This window comes from Dromiciops gliroides, chromosome 5 (genome assembly GCF_019393635.1).
Source record: "Dromiciops gliroides isolate mDroGli1 chromosome 5, mDroGli1.pri, whole genome shotgun sequence".
Taxonomy (NCBI): Eukaryota; Metazoa; Chordata; class Mammalia; order Microbiotheria; family Microbiotheriidae; genus Dromiciops; species Dromiciops gliroides.
Window position 1 is genome coordinate 208694712 of NC_057865.1, and position 17869 is coordinate 208712580.

Sequence of the window (17869 nt, forward strand, 5' to 3'; positions counted from 1 at the left end):
TTAGAGACATCTCCATTCCAAATGTTTATACGGACTACTTTGCCAGAACTGTGAGAGAGCCTTCTGAACTCATGTTAGTCTGCTCAGCCACAATCAGATACACTATACATTGACCCCATGATAGCAATATCATTTTGGTCCTCTTCAATTATGAAGGACAAGAACCAAGTAAAATGGAAAAGATGGGTCATTCATATCTCTATGTAATAACCTATAAAAAGTTCAAAATAAAATAATCAGGCTGATATATCATAGCTATTTTCTTTATTAAAATCTATGAAGTCCTTGATATCATGTAACTACACTGAAAATTTCCTCATTTTATAAGGCTGAATTGCAATATAGATTACCATTGACCACACTTCCATACATAGCCCTGGGCCACAAACCATTAAATTTATAAGATAATTATGGAAGTGAATCAACACAATTACCATCTGAAGACAATATAACATGATATCATGACAGGTAATATTTTTATTTGCTTGAGCCATTCATCCAGTAGGTTCAAGTACCAAATACTATAGTCAAAGATCACAGCTTCTATGATGAACAAGAGAAGAACTGGGAATACAGAACTCTAAGAAGCAAAAGATAGAGACTTAAAACCAAAAACAACTTAATCTGCAAAGTATAATCCTAAAGGGAAATGTGTGAAAGCATATTAAACAACTCTTTTTTAGTTCAATTGAAAATATTTTAAAAAATTTTTTTCTACTATAAAAATATTCTAGACTTTTTCTTTTAGGGAAGTATGTAGAAGATTTCTTACTTTGGAAAAATGGATTAAGGTGAAAACTAAATTTAGCTCATTTCTTAACTCTTATGAGTAAAGATGAAGTCAAATAGCATTTATTAAGTGCTTATTATGTGCCTGGGATACAGCTGTCAACATGTTATCTCTGCCGGTTCCCTGACAACAGGGACTGGTTTTTACCTTTCTTTGTATCTCCTGCCCTTAGCACAGTGCCTGGGACACCACAGGTATTTAATAAATGTTTACTGACTGATTGATGTCAAATCAATGAGTATACAGAATTTTTCCTGGGAATCTGGCTAAAGGGAAGAAAGACAGGGGAAGTTAGATGATGCAGTGGATAGAGCATAGGTGTGTGTTATTTCTCTATTAGATTCTAAGTTTCATGAAGGCAGTAGACATCATACAAACTTTGTACCTCCCCTCAGTAAGAATTTAGTGTTCTGCATAGAGTAACTACTTAATAAATATCTGTCATAAAAGTTATTTGCCATGGATACTTGTTCAAAAGAATAAGTGTGACATAGTGAAAAAAGAGTAGAGAACTGTCTGAATCAGCTAGCCAATCATTTTATAATCACTGATTCTAGTAAGGCTAATTTGTTTAAAATAGTTATATAATGTCTCTTATTTGAAAAGACAACATAATGTGCTTCACACAAATATGAAATGTTTTACTCAGGTAAACAATCAAATAAGATATTGCTAAAAATATTAAAGTTACAAAACTTTAACCATAATTGCTTTCCTCAATTTACAAAGTTATGGCTTACTGTGGCTAATTATATATGAATACAGTACTATTCCTAAAATCAGAAATCTAAAGATTTTAGATTAAGGGGAAAATTGAAAAAATATCAAATTTATATTGCAAGATTATTTTCCAAGTGCTTTTAAGACCAAATCTATTTTAAAATTAATCTTTCAAAGAACTTCAAAAAGAAAACATTTAAATTATAATCCCAAATTGTTACCAGCTCGTCCCAAACTCACCTATACAACCCTAAACTAAACTAGTAACACTAAAGTATAAGTGGCAGAAAGAGAAATTTTTCAGTTCACATATAAAAATTGACCATGACAATTTTGAAATACAAGAAGAGTATAACAGAGAAAAGTTTTATGGGCTTCTTTTATGCCACAGTCACACAGGAATTTTCTTATTTCCAAGGTTGTTTTGCTTTAAGCTCTAAGTAGTTCACATAGAATCAATCACACATTTTCTTAAGTGCTTGCTCTGTGCCAGACACCAGGATATAAAGCAAAAACAAAGATAGTTCTTGGCTCTTAAGGAGCTTGCATTCTAAAGGAAAAAAACAACAGATACATTTATCAGTATGTACAAGAAACCAATAGAAACAAAGTTAGCTCAAGCAAAAAATCTCAAAATTAGGATTATTTATAATACAAAAATATTTAGTTGGTAACATATCTTTATTCAAAGATGATTATAACAGTAGTTGCCATAATGGTAACTTACAATCTAAGAGGGATCAGAGGAAATTACAGATTTAGAACTGGAAACTTTCTAGTCAAACCTCATTTCTTTTCTTTTTAAAAAATGTTATTTATTTTTTTAAATTGTTAAATTTTTTAAGTTTAAATTTAATTTTTTTCCCCAAACCTCTTTTCTTTACAGATGAGGTAACTGTGGCTGGTAGTAACTGAGCAACATGTTCAAAGTCAGAAAGGTTATTTTACATGTGATTTCAACTCAACATTAAGTGTTCTTACCATCAAAACACACAGCCACAAAAGTTTATAAATGACTACAATACAAAAGAATAATACAAATAAAAGTGCTATAGAGTTCAGAGGCAGTAATGACTAGTTGAAAGAGATCAGAGAAATCTTCAAGAAACTGAACCTTGAACAATTTTGATAAGCCATAAAAGAGGGAAGACAAAGGCAAAGACAAATAGGCAAAGACAAAAAGGCAAGCGACGTATATGTCAATCTTGAATGGAATGCAGAACACAAGTAAGAATTTAGAGAGCCACAAAAGGGAGGAGAGGTATGGGACAACACCAAGTGGTGATGAATGGATCAAGTAAAGGTTTTTTAAGGATAAAGGAGACATGGGCATGTTGTAAGCACTAGGGAAACAGTTGGTAAACACTGAAGATCAGTGGGAGAGTAGGAATAATGTAAGACAGGGATAAAGGAGGGGATAGTGGTGGAAGGCATATGGATGATGTAAAATTTGAAGAGAGGAGAAGAGGAAGTTCTAGGTGAATGACCTTAATTTTTTCAGTGCAACATAAAGTAAAGTTCTTGGCTGGGAGGGTTGGTGGAGAGGGAGCCAGGGGAGACAAGGAGGATTAAAAAGGTTGGGAAGAGACAAAGTGGTAAGTGGCATACCAAGTTAATTAGGGTGGTAGTGAGGGCCCAGTTGCAGTCATGTAACATAAATTTGGAGTGGACCCAATCACCATGGTTTCATGATTTTTTCCAGTTTTGTTTAGCGGCATATGTGTAAGAACCTAAAGGCCCACAGATAGTATAAGTGATATAAGACTGAGACTTGACAAGACAAAATAATACAAGGACTCAATAAGACAGTATAGAGATGAACTGGTTCACCCAGGTGTAACAATTGTAATGACATCACCTGCTAGAGACTTACTGTAGAAAAGCTCCACCATGAGGTGAAGGTCTTTGAGGGCAAGACCATGCATCTTTTTTTTAGCGTCAGGAAGTGACATTTGCTTGTGGGAAGAAGAATGGGGAGGCTGGCGCTCTGACTCACTCTCTTTCGTGTGGACTCTGGCGGAGAGCGGAGTTAGGAATGCTCTCTCTCTTTAATAGAGAGATGAATCAGGCCTTTCCTTCTCTCTTTACCAAATTCTTATTCTCCTTAATAAATGCTTAAAAGTCTAACTCTTGCTCAAGCTTATAATTTATTGGTGACCACTCATTAGATATTTTAGATAGTTTAGCTAGAATTTAAGCCTTAACACAGGGTAAAGGAGAATGTAGCTAGTGCTACAGGTGTGACAGCCTGGGGAGGCAGGATTGGAAATCTTCATGTGGATAAAGAACAGGATTTGGGATCGCAAGGAAGAAAAGGAGTTGGAATGACAACAGACTGTGATCAGATAATGGGAATTTCAGAATTCAAGAAAATAGATTATTTGAGAGAAATGGGAATAAAAAATTGTCTTTGTGTATGTGGAGTGGAGTAATGTAATACAGTGTAAAATGCTTAAGTTGAAAAATTGTAAGGTTAGGATATTTTTTAAATATTTGAGGAAGTATAAGTAAGTATGCTGAAGTTCCCTAGTCTAAGCAGACAATATCTACCAGAATTTTACATGAGTGGCAGATAGGGACTGAGTGAATCTCAAAGAAGGAGAGGTTACTAAATAATGATGACAGAGGGAGAACCTAGAAGTGGCAATGAGGAGCAAAGAGTATTTCAACTTCCCGACCTCCTCTGGGAGAATGAGTGCAGCTAGTGCTAGAAATGGCAGCCAGGGGGACTATGTCATTAGATGGGAGCCAGGTCTCAGTGAGAGCCAGAAGCTAGAGCGGGAAAAGAAAAAAAATTAAGATATAAGCAATTGTCTCTATTGTGCTGTAAGAAATGATGAGCAGGAGGAGTTCAGAGAAACCTGGAAGGAATTCATGAACTGATGATGAGTGAGATGAGGAGAACCAGAAGAACATTATACACAGTATCATCAACATTATGTGTTGATCAACTGTGATAGACTGGATTCTTCTCACCAATACAATGGTACAAGAAAGTTCCAGGGGACTCATGATGGAAAAGGTTCTCCAAATCCAGGAGAAAAAAAAAAAAAAGGAACTGTGGAATATGGATGCTGATTGGACCATACTATTTATTTTGTTTTTGGTGCTGTTGTTTTTCTATTTTGAGGTTTTTCCTTATTGCTCTGAGTCTTCTCTTATAGCATGACTGATACAGAAATATGTTTAATGTTGTTATGTATATGTATGTATATACATGTGTATATGCGATTTCAGATTGCCTGCTGTCTAGGGGAGGGGGAGAGGGAGGAAGGGAGAAAAATTTGAAATTGGAAATCTTATATAAACAAATGCTGAAAATGATCTCTACATAATAATAAATAATAAATAATAAAATAATAAAATACTTTTATTTTAAAAAAATTAAAAAAAGATATAAGCAATTGTCTATGGAATTGCCATTCCAGAAGGCACAGGGTGGGTTGCTTTAGAGTGGAACAATTGAGGTTGTTGGGGAGGGGGTGAGAGAGGGAGGGAATGAAGGGAATGAGAATAAGGAATGAATAGTGGGGGTTATAAATGAGAAGCCTGAAAAAAATTAGAAAGAGAATAAATAGCTTAGTACAGTACCTAATTTCCTGAAAATTCAAATTGATGTAGGAGGCAAAAAAGGGATTAATAAAAAAACCTAGGATATAAGCTCTAATTCAGATATGAACTCTAAGAGGGATTCAGACCCCAGTTAATGGATAACTTACTGAAGTCAGCATGCTAAGTTCTCTTACCCACATAAATCAGTACCCATAATGGGAACAGAGGCCATGATGACCTTAAATAAAATGACAGGCTATAGAAATTCAGACTAGAAATAAATGAAAAATGAAGATGCTTTGAAATTAGCCATGGGAATCAGAAACAGACATGTGCAAAAAAGGCCAAATTTGTCCCCAGATTCACCTTATGACGTGTAAACCCCCCAAACACACCTACACTGAAAAAGGTACCCACCTTGAGGGTTCACTTAGGACCCCAGGAACCCCAAATTAGGATAAGCCCTCCCCTGTACCCCCCCAAGGTGGAGAATATTATAATGATTAGCACAGGCGCTCCCTTGTATTTCCCCAAGATGGAGATTATTATTCACAGTATTGCAATAAAGCTTGGTAAACTGAATCACTGAATCTTGTAATTCTTTTGGGACAACTCACAATCAATTTGACCCTTAATTCTAGCCCACATCAAAATGATTCAAAGAAATCGATTACCTCATGAGACAATAAGAAATACTAAAACAAAATCAAAAGGCTGAAAAAAAAATCGAAGAAAATATAAAATACCTAAGAGTCACCAGACTACCTGTGATCTACGAAAAAAGAAAAGTCTGAGGGGCAGCTAGGTGGCACAGTGAATAAAGCACTGGCCCTGGATTCAGGAGGATCTGAGTTCAAATCCGGTCTCAGACACTTGACACTTACTAGCTGTGTGACCCTGGGCAAGTCACTTAACCCCCCACTGCCCTGTCCCCCCAAAAACACAACAACAACAACAAAAAAGGCCTGGTTACTATGTTTCTAGAAAACTTAAAAATGCCCAGACATAGTAGAATCAGAGGTCAAAGTGAAAACACAAAGAAAAAATTCCCCAGATACCTTTTTTTTTTTTGGGGTGAGGCAATTGGGGTTAAGTGACTTGCCCAGGGTCACACAGCTAGTAAGTGTGTAAAGTGTCTGAGGCCGGATTTGAACTCAGGTCCTCCTGAATCCAGGGCCGGTGCTCTATCCACTGTGCCACCTAGCTGCCCCCCCCCCAGCTACCTTCTTAAAAAAAACAAACCCAAAATATGCCCTTACATGTAACTGGAAAAAAATAAAATAAATGATTGTTGCTAAAAAAAAAAAAAAAAGAAACCTTAAAATAAAAATCCCCAGAAATAGTCAAAATCCACAGCTTCTGAGGAAAAGAATTCAACTATTAAAGAATCATAGATGGGATCACACAGGACGTAGTAATGGTAGCTACTACTATAAAGACAGTTTGTAATACAATATTCTAAAATAAAAGTTATACAAGCTTACAACTAAGAATAATTTATCTTGCAAATGTGAGTACATCCTATAGGAAAAAAATAAACTTTAATGAAACAGCAACTCTAAGCATTCTTGATTAAAATGCAAAAAAAGGAATGAAAAGAAACTAAGATAACCAATCATATTGGAGCAACTAGAGGAAACTAATGATAAAATGGTTACATTATAAAGGGATTAGAAATAAGTAAACCTGTAAAACTCAAATGCTGTCAAGGCTACAGAGGGGTGCAGGGGAAGAGACAAAGGGCCTAAAGGTTTTGTTTTTTTCTCTTGAAGATCTTAAGGTAGGGGGAAAAGAATAAAACTTTTTCCACTCACAACTCCTTTTTGCCTGAGAAATTTTCCTGAAACACTGAGTATATAAAATAGGTACATATAACCTTTTACTATTGCCAAATTTTTCATAACCCCACATTCAGTTACTAGGCCCCCACAGCTTAAGAAGCTTTGAACTATGGAACAAAGAGGGAAGAAATCATTATTTCGAATAATTGAGATGTCTAGTTAAGACTGTATAAACACAGAATAAAGGGAATGGGAAGCAACCATCACAAACTTCACTTTCATCTGAACCAGACAAAGGATGGCTACAACACACACACACACACAATATGTAGAAATCCATTAAAATAGAGAAACGGGTAGAACAGAGAGGGAATCACAAGGGAGAGATTAGTCATAAGCAAAACAACTTTCATCTTGGGATCATAAAGGAAGAATTTAAAGGAAAGGAGATTTAAGAACAGGTGATTGTTGTCTGGTTGAGGTGAAGAGAGAAAGGGCACTGGAGTGGGTGCAGATTGATCAGATCATTAGTACTGTGAGAAAGTAATTATTAATAATCGATTTCTTGGGGGACCCAGGGATCAATCCTCCCTCCCCCCCTTCAAAAAGTCAAGTTCTCCTAGAGAGACTTCTACAAATCTTATCTAGGTCAAACTCAAACTCACAAAGGAGTCTTGAGTAGAGACAGATTATTTTGTCTAGATAGCCCAAGGATTTACAGATGAGATTAAACCACACCTAGATAAATGGACTTTGTCCAGATCATATTGAGTGAGGGTCTTGAATTCCTTTCTCTGATGTCATCCTTGGTCTTCATTATAATATAGTCTCCCTTCAATTCATGTCAACCAATTAGATTTGAATAAAGCTAACCAATTAGATTTGATTGATGTATAATGACCCGCCAGGTGGCTCTCTGGGACCCCATGGAAGGTGACTGTCTCTCTCTAACAGACATACACACACATGCATGTGCACATACAGGGACGCCACTCTTGGGTATCCTTGGGACCACATGCCGTGGGGCTTTTTTCCTGCTCACACTAACTGGTATACTAAAGCTCTCTCTCTGCATCTTCTACCATGCAGTCTGAAACCAAGAGAAGATAGATAGACACATGGTCAATCCCAATATAATATTGATATATTAGCTTATCCAAAAACTCATGTCTATAGCAATTATTTTCAATGGCACAGTAATAACCAGATTTTTTGCCTTTCACCACATTCTTTGAAAAGAATGACAAAGTAAAATTTAGACTCCTTGTTTCCAGAGCTAAGGCCCAGCAAGCAAGCTGTGCACTGAGCCTGGCAGGACAACAATCCTTTGAGATCACCCTCTGGATGATCTCACCCTCTGGGATAGTCACACAATTCACCAGGTGTTCTCTGGTTAAAGACAAACACTGGACAAAGTCGGAATGTCCTGCAGTGAATCAAACTTGACACATGTTTGCTGCTCCCTCACTGTTAGGGCTACAATTCACTGAGCAATCACTAGTATAAATAAGTATTGAGATCTCCACAAGGGGTGGGGCTCAGGCATATGTGTTTAAAACTCCACCTTACTTACAGGTTTTCTTCCACACTTAGAAAATAAACTTTTTCTTTAATTCTTGACTCACCTGTCTCTGGCTCTGACCATACATAGGTTAGAGATTGGTTCTGGAAAAGTCTGGTTGACAAGATGATATTATGGTATACTTAGAGAATACTAGAGAATCAATAAAAAAAATAGTTGAAATGACTTTGGAATGGGCAGGAAGGAATGAAAAAACTAAATTATCTATAAAAACTGATGAGCAAATAATAACATTTCTAGTCATTTTGCAACCAAATACCTGAAACATGAAGACCTTCTGACCTTGGCTGGAGCTAAGTTTACTTCATATGGAATTTCAGGGAGTATTCTTTTAATTCTACTAGGTTCTTGGCTTGTCCCTCATGATTATAACATTGTAAAGGGAGCCATCCACCAGCTTTAGTTGGGAAAAACAGCAGCCTACTGCCAGGTTTCACCGCACCTGCTATACTTGTGGTTACCCTGGATATACGGATAAATTGGAAATCAATTCCTTCTGCCAGCTTCAGCTCCATGAGAATTCCTTGTTGAAACTTTTCATGACTGAATTGGTTAGTCAACAGTCACCAAACATTTAGTTAGCATTACCTATGTGCCAGGCACTGTGTTATTCATTAAGGATACAAATACAAGCAAATAGAAGGGCAATCCCTCCCTTCAAAGAGATTACATTCTAATTGGGGAAGATAACACATGATAAGAGAGCTGAATGGGGGCAGAGGGAAAACATAGAAGATACCCAAGGGTTAGGGTAGCAAATTCTGGAGAGACAGAACTAGGAGGGAAATAATAGATGGTTAGCCTGGGACCTTTCTAAAAATGGAGGTTCTGGAGGGAATTCACCAATGGGAGAAGGGACCTTAGAGGCAGAAAGAGGTTCCTTTCTGATGTTAATGTTCTAGGGCAAGAAGGCCACAAGTGTTAAGAGAAGTTCCAAAATGAGAAAGTAACAGGTATGGTGGACTGAAAGATGACTGGTGTGGTAAAAATTATTTGTGGTAAAGATTAATATTGCAAGTTTTACCTGAATAATTTGGGAGGGGCCACACCTGGCCCACCCTGAGATTACATATGCTACCGAGGTCAGAAGGAGAACTCTCCATGAGTAGTTTTTGAAGGACCTCCCCTTTTGGGGGAGGAAAGATTGAACGCAACCTGAAGGGAGGTGAGGCACTTCCAGTAGGCTAAGCTCTCAGGCACTTCTGGAACACTGAACGCACTCTCTGGTGGTTGACTGAGGTCATGGTGGTGCATGAGCAACCTTAGACTGGCGGGCTATTCAGGTTGGTGAGTTACCTACTGAAAATCCTAAATTCCTTTGAACCAGCTTAGGCTAAGTTTAGAGTTAAGAGCATCTATCTATATTTCTATTTTCCCATTTCCTTATTTTTGATTTTTATTAGTTTCACCTTTGTTGTTTAATCAATTCCCGAGTAATAAAATCTGATCCTTTAGTGAACTAAAGCTTAGAGGCTCCTTTCTTATTGGCCTGGGAGAAATATCTAAAAAGAATAGTTCAGAGGGGAGATTAAGCCTAAAAAGGTACCTCATATATCCAGGACCCCAATATTAAGGTGAGTCACCCAAATAACGCTTAGTTTATCTAATTTTGGCCCTCACACTGGACATGGGCTCTATTTCAAAATGAAACTTCTGAGAGGAACACAGAAAAGGGAGAAAGGGGCCTCAAGGTAGAGGGCAAAATCATCCTCTCAGACCCTCAGGGTCACAACCTAGGAGTCATCCTAGACTTCTCATCATCTTTCACCCCATCATATACAATCTGTTGCTGAGAACTGTAAATTTCACCTTTATATCATTTTTCAATTATATTCCCTTCTCTCCTCCGACAGGTATCACTGCAGTTTAAGTCCCTATTACCTCATGCCTGGACTACTGTAACAGCCTGCTAATAGATGTGCCTGCTTCAAGTCTCTCCACACTCCAAGCCATCCTTCCATTCAGCACCTCAAGTGGTTTTCCTAAGCACAGGTTTGATCCCCTATTTAATAAACTCCAAGTTGTTCAGGATCAAAACAAAAAGGTTTGTTAGGCATTCACACCCTTCAGAATTTAGCCCCTTCTTAGCTTTCCAATCACCTTATACTTTACTCCCCAACATATATGCTATGATCCAGTAATACTAGTCTCCTGGACATTCCACAAACAAAACACTCCATCTTGAAAGGGGCTAAAAATTCTATCTATACTGTCTAAAAATCTAACGAGTGGTCACCAATAAATTAGAAGCTTTAGCAAGAGTTTAGACTTTTAAACATTTATTAAAGAGCATTAGGATCTAATGATCAGAGAGAAAGGTAAAAATCTAACTATTTCTAAGAGACCCCATCATCCAACCTGCCATGGCGAGGTCAGGAACAAAAAGGACCCAAAGCTTCCTTCCTCCTCCCAGAACCAGAAACATCAAATATCACTTCCTGATGCCAAGGAACTGACCTTCCAAGCCACATGGCTTGCCCTCAGATGCCTTCTCCGCAGGTGGTATCACTCCAATTGTCACAATCTCTTGGTTCTGGGCATTTTTTTCTGGCTGTCTCCAAAGCCTGAAATGCTCTCCCTCTCCCACTCTGACTACTGACCTCCTTGGCTTCCTGTAAGACCAACTAAAATCCTATGTTTTACAGGAAGCCTTCCCAAATTCCTCTTAATTTTTGTGCCTTTCTTCTGTTAATTATTGCCTATTTTTTCCTGTATGTAGTTTACTCTGTATAAAATTTGTTTACATGTTGTCTCCCCCATTAGATTATGATCTCTTTAAGGACAAAAACTGTCTTTTACCTATTTTTGTATGTCCAGCACTCAGCACAGTGCCTGGCACATAAATGGCGCTTAACAGTCAATCAATAAAGAAATACTGATTGGGCCCCAGTTTCCCGTTAATCTGATGAAAAGCCTGGATTACCTGATCTCTAAACGTTCTAGGAGAACTGATATTCTATGATAATATGACATATATAGTACCATTAAAAGATACACAAATGTTGATCAACTTTGAAATGCCACACATCATTTTGTGAAGTAAAATTATTTAAATTTGATTTTTTCATTTTAATATGGATTATGGATTTCAATTGGGACTATCCCCTGGTAGTTTAGGTCCAATACTGGAATGATATAGGAATCATAGGTCATTTACCAGTTAACAAAGGGAGGTTTTTACCCATCCACAGAAAAGGAGGGACATTCAACAGAGATATTCAATAAGGATGTCACATTGATTAAGCAGACCATAACTTCCCAGTGTTAGTCATGCTGTCAGTCCATGGCCAAAAGACTCAAAAAGAAAGAGCTAGAGTTCCCCATAGTCTTTTTTGTACTCACAAAACCAGGAAGTTAAATCAACAACCTGAGCCAATCTCCTGAGCATGAAGAGGAGAGGAAAAAGGCTTATTAAAATCTTGCCCAGGGGCAGCTAGATGTCACAGTGAATAAAGCACCAGCCCTGGATTCAGGAGGACCTGAATTCAAATTTGGCCTCAGACACTTAACCCCCATTGCTCCGGAAAAAAAAAAAAAAAGCTTGCCCAGTCTAAATAGAACAGGGTCCTATGAAATTTGCTCCTATCACACCAGAACATCAGTGCTGTCATTTAATTAATAACTGAACAAAAAAGAACTTTAAGATACTTATTACAATGATGATAAGTAATACCTATTCTGAATATATTATCTCTTATATCCAAAGGATGGTGCTGCATTCAAAAATTGCTTTTCTTTCTTTTTTAAACTCTATTTATTGTTGTGGTTGTTCAGTCATTTTATTCATGTTCAACTTTTCATGACCCCATTTGGGGTTTTCTTGTCAAAGAGACTAGAATGGTTTGCCATTTCTTTCTCCTGCTCATCTTACAGATGAGGAAACTGAGGCAAACAGGGTTAAGTTACTTGTCCAGGGTCACACAACTAGTAAGTGTCTGAGGCCAGATTTGAACTCAGGTCTTCCTGATTCCATGCCTGGAGCTCTAATCATAGCTGCTCCATTTCCTATATTACAAAAGGTATAAATTCAATAACAGTAACTAAAAAAGAAAATGTCTTCACTTGCCTCCAAAAGAGATAATGCAATTAAAATATAACACTGAACAATCTCCCAAAGTAAAACCTTAATATTTCAGTATTCATTTACTATTCTATCATCTTTTGAAATAATGCTAAAGCAAACTTAAAATCACAAATATTTACCAAATAACTGTGTGCAGAACAGTATACCAAGTGTTAGGGAAAATACAAAGGTTTATATAAGACTCCAGAATAATATCGAGATCGAGTAATATGATAGTTTAAGCAAATTAGAGAGTTAAAAAAATAAAGCAAGGTCTTAGAGTAAAAGTAGTTACCTGGAAGACAAGGAAAAACTTCACAAAGGAGATGGCATGTGTGTGGCGTTTAAAGGATGAATAAAAAACCAGCAGGAAAATATGAAGAAGGAGGACATTCTACACATAAGCATGAGTAATAGAAAAGCAATGGGCATGTTCATGAAGGAGAAAGAAGCCCAGTATGGCTGAAGTGTAGACTGGATGATGAGGATATAAAAGGTTGAAAAGATTAAGTGGCTCCAAATACTGAAGTGCTATTGCATGAGCGACACATCTAGAGTTATTCATAAAAATAATTATTTGGGCAGAGTATTGGATTGGAAAAAGGAAAAGGAGTAGAAGTCTTTTTTAAGAGGCTATTGCTATATGCAAAGTATTAGGGTAGGGCAAAGGGATGGGAATGAGCCTTTATAAAACATCTACTTATATGCCTGGCATTGTGCTAAGCACTTTATAAAACCCTCATTAGATTCTTACAACAACCTTGTGAGATGGGTGCTATTATAATCCCCATTTTACAGTTCTGGAAACTGAAGTAAACAGAGGTTAAATGACTTGCCCAGAGTCACACAGCAACTCAGGTCTTCCTGACTCCACCATGGAGGCAGTAATAATCAGCTATTACCCAATAACAGGTTGTAAGTGATGCAGAGATAGAATAAGGCAGTTAGGCAAAACTTCTTTTTTTTTTAAAGTAAGGCAATTGGGGTTAAGTGACTTGCCCAGGGTCACACAGCCAGTAAGTGTCAAGTGTCTGAAGCCGGATCTGAACTCAGGTCCTCCTAAATCCAGGGCTGGTGCTCTATCTACTGTGCCACCTAGCTGCCCCTAGGTAAAACTTTTTAATGTCTACGTTGTACACTACACAAAAAAGTGATCATTAAAACTGCCAGATTTGAAAAAAAAGGAAATGAAACAATGACTACTGAGACAAGATGACCTATAGCAGCCCCAACTAGAACCCTATTCTATTCACATGCCAATAATCTTCCAAAGTATGGTTAGTTGTCTCTAGAGAAAATGAACATCTTAATCAGAGAATTCTCAACAGAGAAACCACACAAGAAAGTTTCTAGAATGAGAATTTACTTTTTTCAAGCATAAGAAACTATGAGGGTCTTTGAAATATTTTGTGGATAACCACAATCTATTAAGACCCATAAATGCTATCTTTATTTTCTCCTTCCTATTCCTACTTCTCCAGTCCAAGTGAGTAAGGTGTAGCTTGTCGGAAATAGGTGAAAACGTTGATAACTCATTTAGGGAAGAGATAGAAAAAACAAGCATAAATAATCTACCACTACATTCACTACCAGGATCATAGTTTTAGAGTTGGAAAGGAATTTAAAAATTATCTAATTCAACCCTCTTATTTTACAGATGAGGAAACCAGAGCCCAGAAAAGTTGTGACCTGAACAAGATCACAGAGGTATAATGAAGCAGAACCCAAGTCCTTTTATTCCAAATCTAGTGGTTCAGATAGTACATAATGATGTGTGGAAAAACACGAAGAAGTTTCATCTTCTTGCTTCTCTTTTTTTTGTTTTTGTTTTTGGTGGGGCAATGAGGGTTAAGTGACTTGCCCAAGGTCACACAGCTAGCAAGTGTCAAGTGTCTGAAGCCGGATCTGAACTCAGGTCCTCCTGAATCCAGGGCCGGTGCCCTATTCACTGCACCACTTAGCTGTCCCTCTTCTTGCTTCTCTTAACAAAAGTCTAGAAAACAAGATCTATCTATATAAGAACATGAAGACGTTATTGCTTGGCCTGGAACAAGAAAGATCATAGAATAATTCATTTAAAGCACAAAGGGATTTTATAAGTTATCTAGCTCCATCCCTTCATTTTATGGATAGGAAACTAAAAGCCAGAGACAGTAAGTGACTTGCCTCAGGTAGCATCAGAGGAATAATTTGAACACTGGTACTCCAATTAAGGAGTCCAAATTCTTTATATTGATTTCACAAATGCCCCTGAGATTTTATAAACCAGAGTAAAATGTCATCAAGTTGAGTGAGCAAAAAAACCAAAAAAACAAACTTTTGACTTCAGCAATGAAAGAAATTTCCATTTATCCAGAATGGCTGATACTCTGATAAACCAAACATTCTGGTTACAAGACTGAATCAATATTCCAAGAAATGAATAAAATGTAATCCCAAGTTTCCCAAGATTGTTATAATAAATATCATGTATAAAAGTGCAATAGCCATAGAAAACACAGACACATGTAAGTACCTAGCTTTCTAAGAAAATATTTTCTTAGAAAATGATATTTCTGATATTTTCTCTCTTTAATAAAAATAGAACACAGAAAAACAAAACTTAGGTTCTAAATAAGTAGATTATTAGATCTTTACTGATCCATGTATGTTAACAGGTAAAAAACACACCACTATGGCACTGAATATGCACTCAAAGAGTTTAGTGAGCTATAAAAATAGTGTCTTAAATAGCCTTCAGTTAATAGTCACATTCCTCTAAGGCAGGAGTTCTTGAACCTTTTTTTGTGTGTGGCAGATTTCTTTTTCTGTTTAAGCTTATGAAGAGATCCCTTCTCAGAATGTTTTTAAATTAATAAAACAAAATACGTAGGATCACAAAGGAAAAGCAATTACACCAAAATATAGTTATTAAAATATTAAAAATGTAAGTTTACAAATCCCATGTTAAAGAACCTCTGTTCTAAGGAAAAAACACATAACAGTTTAAGATTTGGATTAGATACAAAATGAGATTTTTATCTGTTAGAGACAGTTTAGGCTTGGTCTCATCTGGAACATAGACCTCATTCCAAATAATCCAAGATTGAAGAACTCATTTGCAGGTTAACCTTCTTTTCAGCTATAGCCTTAACATTACTGACTTAAGTACTATACTTAAAATGTCACCTAGACAAGGAGTGTATAAATATTTCCAACACTGCAACCCTGGCCTTTCCAGTGTGCTGTAGGCTCTTGACCTAATCAGACATTTCCAGGGAGGCAAATCAATAGGTGCCCTATTAAAATTTTAAACTGCCTTGTACCACTACCATAGCTAAACAGGGATATCTCACTCTGGATTCAGGAACAAAAATTTTAAAAGATTTAGGAAGCAAGGAAATGAGAGCTCTTAGAGTTCAATATCAAAATGAAGATGTTCAGAAAAAGGAAGTTGGAAGAGCAGTGGTTTACTTTCAGTAAGACAGTATCTCTTTAGGTTTTTGGTGAACTATCCAGAATTTCTTTAGTTTCTGTCCAAATTACAAATTATGCTGGTTTCTCTGAGCCCTCCTCAAAGTTTCTTTCAACAAAAGCTAAAGCTAAAAGATCTGGCCTAGAAGTAACCCCCAGAATATACCACCAAAAAGGTTTTCTAAAACTTCTGTTTATTAAACTTTAAATAAGCATAGAGTAAGTATACCAGTACTATTAAGCTCTAAACGCATATCTAGTCTTATATCTTTGACATAACACTCCTGTCATATTCAAAATGCTATGAAAATGTACAAGTACTTTTTTGGTGTAAGTATTAATGTGGCCTTTATTTGTTCTTTTCATTAAAAAAAAAAAGCTTTTTTTTTTTTTTTTTGAGGCAAATGGGGTTAAGTGACTTGCCCAGGGTCACAGCTATTAAGTGCTCAGTGTCTGAGGCTGGATTTGAATTCAGGTCCTCCTGACTCTAGGGCCGGTGCTCTATTCACTGGGCCACCTAGCTGCTCCACTTCTTTGCTTTTATATATATATATATATTTTTTTTTAGTCAGGCAATTGGGGTTAAGTGACTTGCCCAGGGTCACACAGCTAGTAAGTGTTAAGTGTCTGAGGCTGGATTTGAACTCAGGTACTCCTGACTCCAGGGCCAGTGTTCTATCCACTGCGTCACCTAGCTGCCCCTGCTTTTTTAATAAGAACTGTGTATAAAATTTTTCTGTATATGTGGACATTAATACACAAAGAGCAGAACAGATTTGTGTTGGCAGTCAGGAAAATCACATATATGGCAAAAAATAAAAATGTGTAATTGAGAGGCTTTTACTACACTACTGGAGTTTCTAGACTTAATGTCAAGATTTTATTTCTGTACATTATTCATCTTTTCAATAAAAACGAAGTGTTTTAAAATGAGGAGAAAATCTCATTTCCTACTAAAAATATAATTCCTATTGAATGTTAAATCTAATCATTGTTGGTTAGACTTTCTTAATTATGTCAACTGAAATACATTAGTATGCTTATACTGTATTTTGCTAATCTATATGTAACCTTTTCTAAATAGTGGACTGGACAGACAAGTCTACATTCCTGTAATGCTAAGGATCTCTATAAAGTAGGTGCTGAGGAATTAGGAAAGTCTGATTTTGAATTTCATGGATGATTTTCTGTACTCATTTAATTCTGAAAAATGTTTTCTTTATAATGTAGTCAGAACTATTGAATTGTTTCAGGAAATAAGATAAAGGTAAGACCGAAAATAGGCAGGGGTCATTTTTAATTCAACAAGTCCAGTCTAATACACTGTCATTCAAGAATATTTAGAACACTGGACCACTTAGTTTAGCTAAAATATTGCTATTAACCTAATATTTCATTTTTATCTTTAAAGAATATTAAAGAACTAAGGCGAAATTAAATACAAATTTAAATCTGAACCAATCAGAGTTTTCATCTCCAAACAGAAGTTTGTCCTACAGTTCCACATTTCATGCCGACATAATGAATTACATTGTCTAACTGCTTCCAAATGATTAAATGGTTTCTCATTGATCAAAAACCGGCAGAACAATGCAATCAACATTAAATTTGAGGAGGAAAACCGTTACTTCTGGCAACAGGAATATAATAGTGATGCACTTAAATATTTAATTCATTCTGAACAGCAAAAAATATGACAGCCTCTTCAATTACATTGCAAACCATAGCTCAGGGTCCAATCAATCTGACCCAGTTCCTTTCATAGACACAATCTCAGTCAGCTTCCTCTAGTCCTCCTGCCCTTTCATTTTATTAGAGTCTGTAAAGTGGGAGAGAGAGATCTGTACAACGGGTGTTCTGGTGAATTCGGCCTTTCGCCTTCTCCTACCCACGGTGAGAGAAGAAAAAAAGAGAAAGGGGACGGGGTT

At 36.6% G+C, this 17869-nt stretch overlaps 1 protein-coding gene across 6 annotated transcripts in view; it reads right to left on the reverse strand.

Moving 5' to 3' along the window:
• YAF2 (YY1 associated factor 2) overlaps positions 1-17869 on the reverse strand; it is a 132813-nt gene that overhangs the window by 113903 nt on the left and 1041 nt on the right. The window lies entirely within an intron of this gene.